Source organism: Trachypithecus francoisi, unplaced genomic scaffold (genome assembly GCF_009764315.1).
Source record: "Trachypithecus francoisi isolate TF-2019V2 unplaced genomic scaffold, Tfra_2.0 Lachesis_group3, whole genome shotgun sequence".
Classification (NCBI taxonomy): domain Eukaryota; kingdom Metazoa; phylum Chordata; class Mammalia; order Primates; family Cercopithecidae; genus Trachypithecus; species Trachypithecus francoisi.
This window is the reverse complement of record NW_022681468.1, coordinates 119,479,877-119,485,689: the sequence shown is the minus strand read 5'-3', so window position 1 is coordinate 119,485,689 and position 5,813 is coordinate 119,479,877. Positions and strand designations below refer to the sequence as shown.

The following is a 5,813-nucleotide window of genomic DNA, read 5'->3' as shown; positions in this document are numbered from 1 at the left end:
CGTGCAGACAAGCAGTGTGGAGAGGCTGACCAGGCTCGGCAGGCCAGCAGCACCCTGGGATGGCAGGCCTGGGCAGGGCTGGTGCCATGGCAGCTGGCTTCAGGCCCACATCTCCAGTGAAGGCCCTCAGAAAACTTCTGAGTCCAAATGAGGCGACTGGACTGGCTACAAGGAGCTGTGTGAGTAGGAATTGGCCAGGAAAAGTGAGCCCCCATTGGGCAAATTCTGGTCCCAGGCCTGGCTGGATCTTGCTGTGAGTGAAAACTGACTCTCTGAGTCTGGGCTGCAGAGAGAGAAAGAGAGATCAGTGAGATGGAGCTTCCCCAAAGGCGTGCACGGCTTCATCACAGCAAATCCTCAGGGTGTCCAGGGAGCGCCCACTTCGCTACAGCCTTGTTGACACAGAACATGACATGCTCCTTCTCTTCCTCCCTTTTCATCTTTGTCAAGGCCATATCATTGTTGTTTTACTTTGCACTTGTTTGCTTTTTACTATAGTTGTAAGGTTTTTTTTTTCGTGTTTCTTGGCCACTCCTGTGACTTCTGTGAGTTGCTTGCTCATCGAGACTGACCTTTCTGTGCTTGTTTTTGCTTTCTCTTCCCTGGATGAAGTAGTTCCTGACTGAATGATGACTAAAAATTGGGCGAGAATGTGAACATCCTACCTTCCAGAGGTTCCTAAGATGGAAGGAAATGGGCCAGTTGGCCTGAAATTCTGGGAGTACACCAGCCCCCACTCCCTACAGGAAGAGGGGAGGGACAGTTTTCCTTTGAGAGTTTTATTGGGAGATTGAACAACCAATATAGACAAGTATCATTGGCTGAGTCAAATGATTCCGGTGGTTTCTCTGATGCCCAGATTCCATGAAAGACAGGGAATTTGGAGACCCAACTCAGATATGGCTCAGCTTCTAGAGCTGAGCTGGGACCTGCCCTAGAATTAGATAGCGAGACTCTCAGAGTCAGGGAGGCAGAGGAAAAACCCACTCTCTCTGCTCCTGGAGCAAGTGTGAGGATCCCTCCACGTGGAGCCTGGCACGCCCCCATCCCAGCTCCAGGCACCCCTGTGGCCCCCTGCACATTTGTTGTCCTTTTACCTTTCCCTTGAAGTTTTCCTGCTTCAGAAACATGGACCACCAGAGCTAAAGAGGTCCTTAAAGATCTCCCATAGGGCAGGAGCCGAGCAAAAAGAGAAAAAGTGAGAACTAAGATGAGTTCACATCCGTATGAGCACATTAATAGACTTGTGAAAAGTTAAATATATGCATGCAGTTATACCTACAAACAAAGTGATTATTATTTTCTTACAAAAGATTTTCTTCCTCCAAATTGTCCCATTAGACCTGTTTGTTAAAGAATGGTGATGAGGTGTTGGGGACTCCATGTGTGCATCCCCCTGAAATTCATATGCTGAAATCCTTATCTCACTGTGATGGTACTGGGAGGCAGGGCCATCGGGAGATAATTAGGTCATGAGGGCGGGACCTTCAAGAATGGGATTCGTGCCTTTGTAAAGGGGACCACAGAGGGCTCTCTAGTTCTCTTTCTGCCATGTGACCACAGCAGTCTGCAACCCGGAAGAGAGCTGCCATGCCAGAACCTTGCTATGCCAGCATCCCGATTTCGGACATCTGGCCTCCAGCACTGTCAGAAATAAATGCTGATTTTATAAGCCACCTACTCTATGGCACTTTGTTACAGCAGCCCAGACTAAGACATAGGCGATGGGAATCTTTTCATCCATCCCTATTTTGCAGAAGGGGAAACCGAGGTCCCGAGCAGGTACACAATTGCTACATACAGCAAGTGGCATTTGATCCTGAATTTTCTGCCTTTGGATTCAGGTTCCTTTCTATGACATCTGGCTCCAGCAAGTGTACAGCCCGGAGCTGCTTCTTGCCTATAGGAAATATTCTTCAGGATTGATAAAATAAATCAGAAAACAGACTGTGTTAGAAAATGCACAGCCAAAGGAGTATTTCCATTTCACTCTGACCTCCTTTAATAGGTCACCATTTTCAGCCTGCTGGAAAATTGTCCCTTTTTCCTTTACTATATGTATTTACATGTATGTGTATATATATGCACACACACGTATGTGCGTGTGCACGCACATGCACATTTTGTATATGGTATAAATATGAAATTGTATATGTTTGTATATAATTATAAAGTATATACATGAAATTGTATATATACACACACACACAGATGAAACTTTGGGAATTTCTTTTCAAGTCTTGTGTGCAATCACTTCAAAGCTGACACACATCACAAGGAGTAGAGTCAGGCAGAGAGAGAGGGGCTTGAGGGTGGTCCCAGAGCTGGTGTCAGAGTGAAGACTTGAGTACAGGTCTGCAATCTTCCCTTCTCACTGAGATGCCTCAAAAGACCTTTTTTTTTTTTTCTTAGAAACAGAATGCTAGCTTTCTGACAAGACTACCCTCCCATTCCAGCATATTCTTCCTCAGGTTCTCTCTTTTCACTCTCAATATGCTTAGAATCTTCCCAATCTTGATTACTGGACACAGCTTTATCCTTTCAAGAGTGCTTTTCCACTGGATGTCTCATTCAGATGTCACAGTGCTCCTGGGGGCTGGAGCCAGGCCCAGGGATGCCACTTCCACAGGGGCTGATACCCTGAGATGTCAGGAACGCTGACAGTCACCTAGCACGTCAAGGTCAGAACTTTCAGACCTCTGACTCCAAAATCAGTGCTCTCTGCCCCTCTCCCGCAGATGTGTGGGTGAGTGTGGGAGGCGGCTGGGGAAGTGGTGCTGAACTCCAGCACTCAGCAAGCTTCCTTGGAAGGACCATGCAAGGCTGAGCTCTGGGTGACGCCCAGGCGAGGGAGGGATGGGGAATGTGCAGAAGCCCAAGCTCCCAAGCCACTGCAGACCAGCTGGGCGGCCCCTCCAGTAGTGGCCATCCTCCACCCCTCCCAACTGGGTGGACGCATCTGCTGGCTGAACCCAACCCTATCAGAACTGTGGGGGTTTCTGGGGTGATAAATCTTTATTTTCCAGGGTTGTCCTGAATGTGCTACTCCGCTGAGCAAAACCATTTCTTCATGGGCTGTTTCTCTTAATTGGCTGGTGGTGCTGCCTGCCCTTGGCAAAATCAGAACAGTTGTCTTTGCAGCCTGCTCACTCCCTTTGGCCCAATAAGCCCACCCAGTGTCCTCGCAGTGCCCCAATTCCCCAACTCCTGGTACCTTGTATCAGGCTTTAGAACCCCCACCCCAGCCAACGCAGCCACTCTCAACATCTCACTATATCTCCACAAAGTTGCAAATAAAGATAAAATTCACAACAAAACCAAAAACTGAGCCTTGCAGGTACCAAGTGCCAGATTCAGATTGATGTCTTGGAACAGATAGCAACCCCAAAGCAGGTGAAGCTGGACTGAGAAAAACGTAGTCACAATTCAGCTCACGGAGTTCCCTGACTCTCTTCACACACCGAGGACCGCTGTGTCTCCAGATACATCCCCCATGTCCTTTTCACCATCATGCCACTCTCTTTCTTTTTGATTAGCCTTGCCAGAGATTTGTCTATTTCACCAGTCTGCTCAAGAAATAAGTTCCAGCATTTTTATCTCAACTCTTTTTCCTGTCTCTCATCTTTTTTTCTCATAATTATCACTTCTTTCTCCTTTCCCTTTGTATCCCAAGAGAGGTGGCCAATTTTTTCTCTACCTTGCTAATTTGTTTTTCTGGGTCATCAAGTCTATTTTTTATGACTTACTTCCAAAGTGGTTTTTAATTTAAATATTAAGATTTTAGTTACTTTGTAATTCTCCCATTTCTCACCTATCTCCCTTTTTATATTACCTTGTTGCTTCATTTTAAAATGAAATATATATTATCTCCCTAAGACTTTCTGCTCCTTTTTCAAGTGAATGGTGTATCCTCTTTTATTGAGCTCCCTGGAAAGATGGGCACATGCTCTTCTCAGGTCTGCAGCTTAGGGCAGGTGTGAGGGCTCCCAATCAGCCTCTGGCTCCTGGCTTGTCTGGGCTGTGCTGACTTGGGGGCCTTAACCACCACCTGAGCCTCGGACACTAAGCTGCTGTGGGGCAAGGGTGTCTTCCCAGCATACTCTGGTTGTCATGGCTTCTCCCTTTGCTCCAGCTCCAGCCGGCTGGTGAGAAGGATACTTCCCACAATGCATTGCCCACCTGCCCCTGCCTTTCCATCTTCTGTAATCTGTAGTTTCTGACTTGGTTATAGACAGATGGTGCAAAGGACGAGGAGCGCTGTGATGGAGAGAGGTAATAAGATTTCTGCTTCAAAGGACAACTCTTAAGAGGCAGAGAGGAGTAGCTGGGCTTGTTTCTGGTGGATCAGACACACGGACAGTCCAGATGGGAGCATAGATGTGAAGCCCCTTCTTCTTTTCCAAGTAGGCCTCTAACGGAGGGTTTTTGGGGTAGGCAGATGAGATTGCTGGGTATTTGCCCCTTTGTCTACATTCCTGACATTCTTGTGAGAAGTTTTGTTTTGTTTTGTTTTGTTTTTCTAGGCAAGAACTTTAATGAACTGTTACCGACAACATAAAAAAAAACTGTATAATATATACAAAATTATCATTTTATGTCAGGAGAAAATTTATCATGTCGGCAACAGAACATGTCTGCCGGCCTTCAAGTGGCTGGCATAGTACATCCACCCCGTGACAGGCCCACTGGGACTGTGGTGAACATGCCTGTACCTCAGTACAAAGTCCCCTTTCCCTGAGAAATGTATAGAAGGAGAGAGGAAGAACATGTACCCAAAAGGAAGAGGGAGAGGCTGGGGGCCCTGTATCCTGAGCTCAGAACTTCAGGGGGATGACCGGCCAGTACTTGGGCTGCTTTTGGTCACAGTGCTTGTCAAAGCTCAACTGGTCTGCAGCCTCCATGGCCTGGATCTTGGTGGCGCTGTCTCCATACAGACGTTTCATCTTGGCCTGGGACGCTGCTCACTAGGCCTCTCAGTTGGAACCTCTACCGACCGGCAGGAGTTGCAGTACAGGTCATGGTCAGCATTCACGTAGCTGTCCAGGCACTCTGCATCCAGCTGCCATCACTGCCGTCGTTCTTCTCTGTACCTCTCGGTCTCTGCAGAGTACTGGCAGAGCTCTTTGGTGATTTCCATATTGCTCAGGTCACATTCTACCTCTGCATCTAACTCAATCTCCATCTCTTCCTCTTTGGACAAAGCTTGGTCTTCTCCTGTGGATGCCTGGACTCTACTGCAGTCATGTGGATGCTGCCCAGACCCTCTGAAATGTAAAGAACTGCAGGGGGAGTCCTGCTAGGCCACATGATGGCCATAGAAGGACAAAGGATACTCAACCTAGTTAGCATTAACAGCTTTGGGGAAGAAGTGCAGGAGGGAAGTACCATGGAAGACTGAAACAGGATTCCACGGCCTTCCTGTAGGCCTTTGTGGTGGCTTTGCATCCAAGCCATTGCTTGATGATAATGTTGCCAGCATCTTGCATATACCAGATGAGAATACCAAGGCCCGGCAGCTTTCAGTGTTGATGCCTTCACCGCTGCCATCTCTGATTGTGAAAGTCCAAGTGGGTGCCAAAACTCGTGGGTTCGCAGCTTGCAGATCCTGCGTGGTGACCGAGCAAGGGCCTAGTTTTCCTTCCTTAGTGAGAAGTTTTAAAGATTTCCTGGTCACTCACTGTTTTGAGCTAGATGTCTTGTGAATCAGTAGTTAGCACAGTTATTGCTTACCCCTCCCTCACATTCATTTCTTCATCGTCTAACAACAGCTCCTAATTAGACTTGGGGTCAAGCCCTCTCTTAGCCCAGGTGGC

General features: G+C 47.6%; 1 pseudogene; it reads right to left on the bottom strand.

The window, feature by feature from the left end:
- Positions 1 to 4,814: 4,814 nt before the first annotated feature.
- LOC117071603 lies at positions 4,815 to 5,577 on the bottom strand (annotated as a pseudogene).
- Positions 5,578 to 5,813: the final 236 nt, after the last annotated feature.